Source organism: Vulpes vulpes, unplaced genomic scaffold, assembly GCF_048418805.1.
Source record: "Vulpes vulpes isolate BD-2025 unplaced genomic scaffold, VulVul3 u000000702, whole genome shotgun sequence".
NCBI lineage: Eukaryota > Metazoa > Chordata > Mammalia > Carnivora > Canidae > Vulpes > Vulpes vulpes.
In genome coordinates, this window is record NW_027325804.1 from 340,868 (window position 1) to 348,618 (window position 7,751).

The 7,751-nt window shown below is 47.6% G+C and overlaps 1 long non-coding RNA gene across 1 annotated transcript in view; it reads right to left on the minus strand.

Moving 5' to 3' along the window:
* LOC140597469 (uncharacterized) overlaps positions 1–6,959 on the minus strand; it is a 181,496-nt gene extending 174,537 nt beyond the window's left edge. The window contains exon 1 of the long non-coding RNA XR_011999302.1: positions 6,822–6,959. This is a non-coding gene — a long non-coding RNA (uncharacterized lncRNA). The remainder of the gene's footprint in view (positions 1–6,821) is intronic.
* Positions 6,960–7,751: the final 792 nt, after the last annotated feature.

A 7,751-nucleotide genomic window follows, 5' to 3' on the forward strand; every position in this document is an offset into this window, starting at 1 on the left:
TTTTATTTCTCAAAGCAAACGATTCCTTATTTTTATATTCTAATCTCTAATGACCTCTGCATCTATCCCCCAGAATAACTGTTTATGGCTAAATTGGAGCTTCCTGTTCAGCATTCAAGTGGCTGAAAGATAATTTAAAGATTCAAGTAAAAACTATTTGCTGACTTAGAGTTATATCAAATGTTGAATAATGACTGTCTTAATATTTACTTCAAAGTCCTCTAAAATAGAATGTAAATAATTAGTAGCCAGCCCTCTCTAAGGCAGATCCCTTTACAACTTCAGCCCTGTGTCTATTCGTGTAGTGGAAGGGTCTCATTACTTAGTTTCATAAGCACAAAAGAAGATTCAGAATAGATGCTCAGCTCTATCACAAATTCAGAAATTGTATATCTTGCTTGTGTGTTTTTAAGGGGAAACGCTAATCATTGTTAAAGCCTAAGAAAATTTATTCAAAAATATACTTTTTAACCCTCATAAAAAGGGTAAGAGAAAATAACTGAGTGCAAAGAAAACAAACTCTTGCCTTTTCCTCACATTGAAGAAACCCCCCCTGTAAGTAGGATCAGCCCTAATCCAGAGGCAGCCCATCCAGGTGCCTTCCTGAAGTTTTAGCAACAAAAAGCATTCTGTTTGTGATAAGAAAACCATTTCCCCCCACACCCTGATTGGAATGTCCCTGAATAGGTTCATGTTGACCTTCTGAGAAATCAACCTGGATGCTATGCGACTCCCACGGTTCTTTTGTCTTTAAGCGGTTTTTTTTCCTTTTACCTTTAAAAGATGCCTGTAATTGCTAATCGGGGCTCTCCTCCTCGGAGGCGGAGAGCCCGTTTGCGCAAACGTTCAATAAACCCTCTTGCTAATTGCATCTGCCTGTCTGGGGTCTGAGTCTCTGGGGCATCCACCGGGACACGTTGGCACCCGTGAGCCAGGGTCCAACAACTTAAAGTTTAAGTGGTGACATATTATGAAGAGATGCAGCTACTTAATTCCATTAGGACATACCTATTCATGCCAACACTATTTATTATGTATCTACTAAATTGAGAATAAGAAGATTGCACAGATGACAAAGGCTCAGGGCTTGCCCTCAGGAAGCTTAAGTTTAGTAGTCATTGGGCACTAGAGCTGTTCTAGGAGGACCAAAAAACCAATACCTGCCAATTCCACAAAGAACTCTAACTTCAGCTTTTGAGTTTGGCTTCCTCAGTTTGTGATTTCTCACCACTTCCTCAGCCTACTCAGCCAGCTGTTACACATTGGGTGGTTTTGCCAAGGTTGTTCAACGAGCCTATTAAAATGAGGACGCCTTCTCAATAAATTCGTGAAATGCACATCAGTGTTATCAAATAAAACATCAATAGGATAGGTCTATTTATATTATGAATGTACCCCAAATCCTTCATAATAAATAAACCTTACTTGTCTCAATCATCTGATACCCCATAGATTTCTCATTTTAAAAAGAAAATTAATATTATTTGATATTGATTTTATGTCACTTTAAAATGCATGACTCACATTTCTTCCAGCATTTTTGTATTTCCATTTGCTCCTTAAGTAATCCAAGTAATTTTTTTCATTAAAAAAAATGGCATCTCACTATTTCAATGTGGGGCAAATAGTTCTCAAGTATCTGATCTTCCAGGGGAGAAAGCAGAAAGAGGCCTCTCAATCAATGCTTACTTTGGTCATGTTATGCTCCCACAGTTCTAATAGTTGTAGAAATGGTGAAGACAATGAAGTAAGTTTCCATATCTTGATAGAAAATCTGCCCAGAGACTCCCCATATTTGCAGGGAGATTTTCCTAATTACTAAGTGTTTGGGGTTTGACCATTTAAATCATAGTCTTTGGCTCTTATGTACAGATTCTACTCTTTAAAGTTTCAGTTGTTAATCAAGAAAGGGAGGAATATGGTTCTTGCATTCAACATAAGAAATGAGCTCAACAAGACTAGGCTATTACAAATAGAAGGAAATGAATGGGAGAGAGAGGCTTTTGAGAAGCATTAAGTTATCAGTATTTTATTAAGTGTATGTAGGTGTATTTTGTACTTAATAATACACTTTCTAAAAATGTAAGGGGAAGTTTATGTTCAGTGTATTCACTGAGGCAAGTACTATGCATGTCCAATTGACCTTCAATTTGAAAGTCTTTCTAAAATAACAGATCATTCATCAAAATATCTCATGGAAAATAAAACAAGACAAAACCAAACACTAAAATCCCAGTATTTGTGTTGAATGTGTTTTTCTGTAAGACTAACTCTAAAAAGGAAACAAAGTTCTCAACAAACTCTCTATGTATGTCTATTTTCTGGTTATATTTTGTCCTTTCTTCTTTGCCCTTCCTAGGACCGTTTTCTTGTGCTAAACAAGACAGTCTCCATCTTTGCCGTGCCCCCTCAGGCATGGAAAGGGGACACAGCTTCAGCCAGGGTTAGCAACTGAACTGGATCTGCTCTGTAACCAAGAGAGGTTTTAGTTCCAGGTGGCAAGCTTTTGCACGCCTCCTTCTAAAGAAATTCATTTCTCTAAACTGTTCTGTACCCTCATTCCAGATTTTTCCCCTGCCTACGATGGAGGAAAATAAGAAAGGATGCCCCATAAACTAACACAGAAGCAAATTTTGTTATCTAAGTAGTCTATACATTGCGAGTTGTGCTTTGGTCAGAAACATATTTATTTCCTTCTAATGATTCATTTTCATTTCCTAAGAATCCACTGAAGACAAAATGGTAGATTTTTAGAATAGTACTATTTTTTTTAACTTATTTTATCATTGACTTGATTCTAACCACTGGCTCTTTAACTTTACATATTAACAAGCCAAAAGGTTGATTTTGCTTCCCAGAAAGAGTAAAATATTGGTGACAATGTAAAACACAGAGAAGATACGTTCAAATGAGTCTTCTTGTCTAAAATAAGGCATAGTGCAAGAAAGGGGATAATAATAGAGATGCTAAATTAATTGATCAGTATTACTTAAGTCACAGAATACCACCATAGTTCCGATAAAGCTAAAAATAAGAAGCTATAGGCTGCCTATAGCATTTGCCTAGTCATAACTACCAGCAGGCAGAACAGACTCCCTCTAGCCAAAATCAGTTAGTTGCTCACTAGTTCCGCCGCCACCCTTCTTTCTCTGCACAAGGAAAGGAAAGACCTGCTAAGTGTTTAATCTGTGTCCAGGAAATAAAGCTTTTCATTTTACAACCTAACCAAGTCCTAATAAAAGTGTAGGATGCTGGGAGAAACATAAACCTCAACCCTGAAGCAATGTTTTTGGCCAAGAGTAAAACAAGGAAGGCCTGAGCAATTTGTTTGAGCAGGAACTGACAATATCAACAAAGTGCGATGTGTCTGTGGAGCAGTGTTTGATCAATGTGAGGCAGCCATAAACATGAGACGACAATCCAATGGTGCTTTGCACCCCCTACCCCTCTAATTTTTTTTTTCCTTTTAAATCCTCTTCTGTCCTTTGGTGTCTTAACATGGCCTGATCTAAGATGCTCATAAGTACACAGACCCTGTTGGGCTGGTGCTTTCTCCCTGGTTGCTGTAGAGGACGCTTATTTATTTATATACTTGGACCTGATGCTGGTGCTGCTGTGGGTTGCAGTGGTGCATTTTCTCTGGCATGCCCACACCGCTTCCACCACCACCTCTAATCTGCTGTGAAAGCAGCACTTTTTAAATAATTGGCTTACGTACTTAATACAAGAGACCCATGTTCTTAATAAAAGAGAATGCAGCTGATGGAATCTCTCCGGGTAGAGAGAGAGAAAATCCTCCTCCAGGCTGAGAGAATGAGACACCAGCAGACATTTATTTTGCAGTGCAGTGAATCGACAATTCATGGGAAATGTTGAAGGCAGAGGAGGCGCCCCCCAAGTGCAGTCCTTTGCCCACATGCTCTATAATAAATAATCTCACACCAGCCCAGCAGTGTGTGCAATGACGTGCCGGGGCCAGCACGCACAGATTGGCAGGGAAAACACATCCAGGGGTGTCGAGTTTTCATCGCAATCACCGAATTAACTGATTTCCCCACCTCACACTCCCACTACCCGGCGTAGAGCGCACGCGCACACACACACACATGCAGAGTTGAGAAATGCAAGTTACTGAGAGGTGAAATAGGGCATCTAGGAACACGTGTCAGCATGGATTAGAGACCCAAGTGATGTGTCAGCCTCCCGGGGTACTTGTGAGAGGGTGGGAGTGCGAACGGTGGGAAATGGGACGAGGCAGCGTAAGCAGGGAGAAGGCTGCCGGCTTTCTCGGGGATGCTGGCACATGACATATCTGAAATTCACATTTAACATAAAACACAAAAAAAGATGGTAAGAAATACCTCTGCAAGGTCAGTTAGTTAATTCAGAAAAACTCTGTCCACTCTGTTTTCCTTCACATCATAAATATGCATAAATAAAATCCATCCCAGTCCATATCCTGCAGGATAGGAGGCAGGATGCATTCCAAGGACTTGCTGAAAGACGGTTCACTGACCTCATTTAAATCCTCCAAAGGCCAATTAGGTTTTGCACGCCTGCGGTCTACTTGTGTCTTACTTCCAGATTCCTTTTACCAAGGGACAAATACATTTGATCAACTTATCTTTCCCACTACTACAGAAATGACGACAGAGGGGTTAGAGGTGGGCAAAGATTTAGCAAGAAATCAAGAGTCACCTACCTTTGAAAATCCTATAGTCCATCGTTTCCCATCCATCCTTTCTGTATCTCACTCAGGCCACATCCCTATAGGACTCCTCTCTTCAAAGCAACAACTTTCCGCCCACCGGCCCCGGCCCCCCCAGCCCTGGCCTGCCGCCCCCGCCTCACCACCCCCCAAGTGCGCTCTCCCCACGCCCTCCTACTCCGCACATGGCCATTCACTTCATCACCAGCGTCGTCCTCCCCTTCCACAGGGCCCCCTCCTCCTCCTGCAAGAGGGAGGATCTGAGGAAAAGTGCACCCCGGTTCCCCAGCCGCTCTGCATCCAAACCCAGTGATTTGCATCATAACAGCGTTTTGTGCGGTTCCCCCCACCGCGGTCGCAGGGGTTCGTACATTTCACGTGAAAGGACAATATTAATGACGGAAAGAAGCGGCAGGAGCAGAGCCATAGAGAGGTCGGGAATCCGAGCGGAAATCCCTAGCAGTAAAGTAACTGCTTAGGTGCGTAGATTTCTTTGCTTAAAGAAAAAAAGAAAAAAAAAGAAAAGAAAACCAGACAGGCTGATTAATTTTAAAAAACAGGCTTGTTGATACAGTAGCTTTGAGTCTTTTGCTTTTTCCCTTCCTCTTTCCCTTTTTTAGTTCTTGATTTATTCTTTCTCTCTTTAACCCCCTTTTCTTTTTCTTTCTTTCTTCCTTTCTGTCGCTCTCTCCTTTACATCCCAGACAGTCTCCTCTCCCTTCAGAGGTGCGTGACACGTCTCACGACACACCTGCCCCCGGGGATGTCACTGCAATGCACACGGCGCTGCCGCAGCTGCTGTTCTCGCAGTCTCGGTAGCTCGCTCCCAGGCTCTCACTCACTTTTCAAAGACACACGGATGTGATGGTGGGAAGCAGAGAAAAGAGGAAGGCGACCCGGAAAGGGGGAGGTGAGAGCGAGGACGAGGATGGAGAGGGCCGGTCAGGAGCGTGATGTGGGAGGTGGCCGGTGGGGGTGGGTGTGAGGGTGTGATGTTCAGAGAAGGCGCCAGCTGCCAGCCGGAAGGCGGGGACGTATGGGGGTGCTGCTGGCGGGGACTGAGTGAGGGATGGAGGCAGCTCAGGTGGGTGAAGAGGCGGAAGGGGCCGCGCACGGGACTGCCTGCTGGGAGCGCAAGGCTGAGCCAGGGCCCAAGATCCGAGGGGCTGGAAGGGGCGGAGTGGAAATGCGGGGTGCAGTGGGGGTGATGGGGAAGGGCGTGAAGCTGATGCTCCCGCGGCGGGGAGGGGATGACCTGGTAGAGGAGCCCGCAGACGCTGTAGAAGCGGAGGACGGCGCTGCGTCTCCAGGTCACGGTCCCTTCTCTAAGGGGCTGGGAAGGAACGAGGGGGGCGAGAAGATGCTGGTGACGGGGGCCCACAGTGCAGGGTCCGCCGGCGTCCTCCTGACGCCCGCTGGACCCTTGGTCCCCGCTGCGGTGCTCGAACCCTCGGACCCGGACTGGAGGCAGCAGAAGCGGCAGCTGCGACGCACCCGCAGAATGGGGTTGCGGTGGGCGGAAGAGTGTCTCCTGCTGCTGCTGCTGGTGCAGCCGCGACAGCCCGTCAGGCAGGCACCGGGTCGGAGCTCGCCTTCCCCTCGGCTCGCACCGCAAGTCCCAGAGCCCGCCGGGGCTGCCCGAGCAGGTGGTGCAGGGACCCGGGGTGTTGGAGAAGGTGCAGGCGAGGGCTGCAGGGGTGGGCAGGTCACGGAAGGGAGGGGGGGCAGAGGGGGCGCAGGCAAGCAGCAGCTGCCGCTCGCGCTCGGGGTGTCTCGGGGTCCTGGCAGGGGAGACGGCGGCGGTGGACGCGGCGCTGGGGGCGGCGGCTCCCGGATGCTCGAGCTGCAGCAGCAGCAGAGGTACCGGCGGCGGCGGCGGCGGCTCTACCGAGCACCAGACCCAAGGGCAAGCTCCGCGCGGCGGAGACCCCGCCCCCACCCTGGCAGGGACAGACAGCGCCCCCGGCCAATGGGAGCGCACCCGCCTCCCGGGCCTGGCCAATGAGAGGAGGCGGTGGGAGGAGACAAGCGCCGGGAGAAACCAACAGGCTTCTCGAGGACCCTTGGGGCAGGGAGGACCCGAACCCCGCCCACACCCCTCCCACGGTCTCACCTCCTTGGACACGTCTCGCCCCGACTTCACAGGGGAGACCCTCGCCCGCCTTGACCCCGCCTCGCCCTCAGCCACGGTTCAGCCAATCGCCACCGCGAGGGGGCGGGGTTAGCCACGTCCCCGGCAGGTTCTGGGATCCGTGGGGCCTGGGCCAGGTCCTGGGTGCGAGGTGCTTGTGCGCATGCGGACTCCGAGAGCAGATGGTGGCTGCACCTGCCCACGCACCAGCTGCAGCACATTCTCCAACGCTCTCAGCAGCAAAGGGAGAGAGGGCAGGGGGCGGGGGGAGGCTAAGTGTAGGGAGCGGCGCACCTGCCTGCCTGCAGCATCACTCACCAGAGTTCATATTTTACCTTACCTTGCCAAGATGCCCTGTCCAGCAGTGAGGAACCGTATAATTTCCAATCTCTATCACTTTCAAGTGAGGATTAAAGATAGGCATGAGTTTTCTACACACTCCCTTTTCACATCTTTACAATCTTTGCTCCTACATGTTCCAGATAAGGAAGAGGGCTGCTGATCTCTACATAAGACTTTCCCTAAGCAGCTATGTCAGAGGTTTCCAAGACTATCACCAGATTCAGTGATTTGCTAGAATCCACAGGGCTCAGAAGTTCTTGTACACATAATTATGGCTTATTACAGCAAATGGACAAAAAGCAAAGTGATTTTTTTTAAAAACAAAATGACTAAAGGAAAATAGTACATGGGGCAAAGTCTGAAGGAAACCAGATGTAAGCTCCCGAAAGTTCTCCCTCAGTAGAGGACATGGTTAATTTCTCTAGCAACAAGATGAGGAAACCTGCTTGAAGTATTGTCTGCCAGTGAGGTCACCTGAGCCTACAACACCAAGGCTTTTATTGGTGGTCCACCACGTAGGTATATAGCCATTGCCTACAAGACCAGTTTCTGAGGCTCCAGAAACCCAGG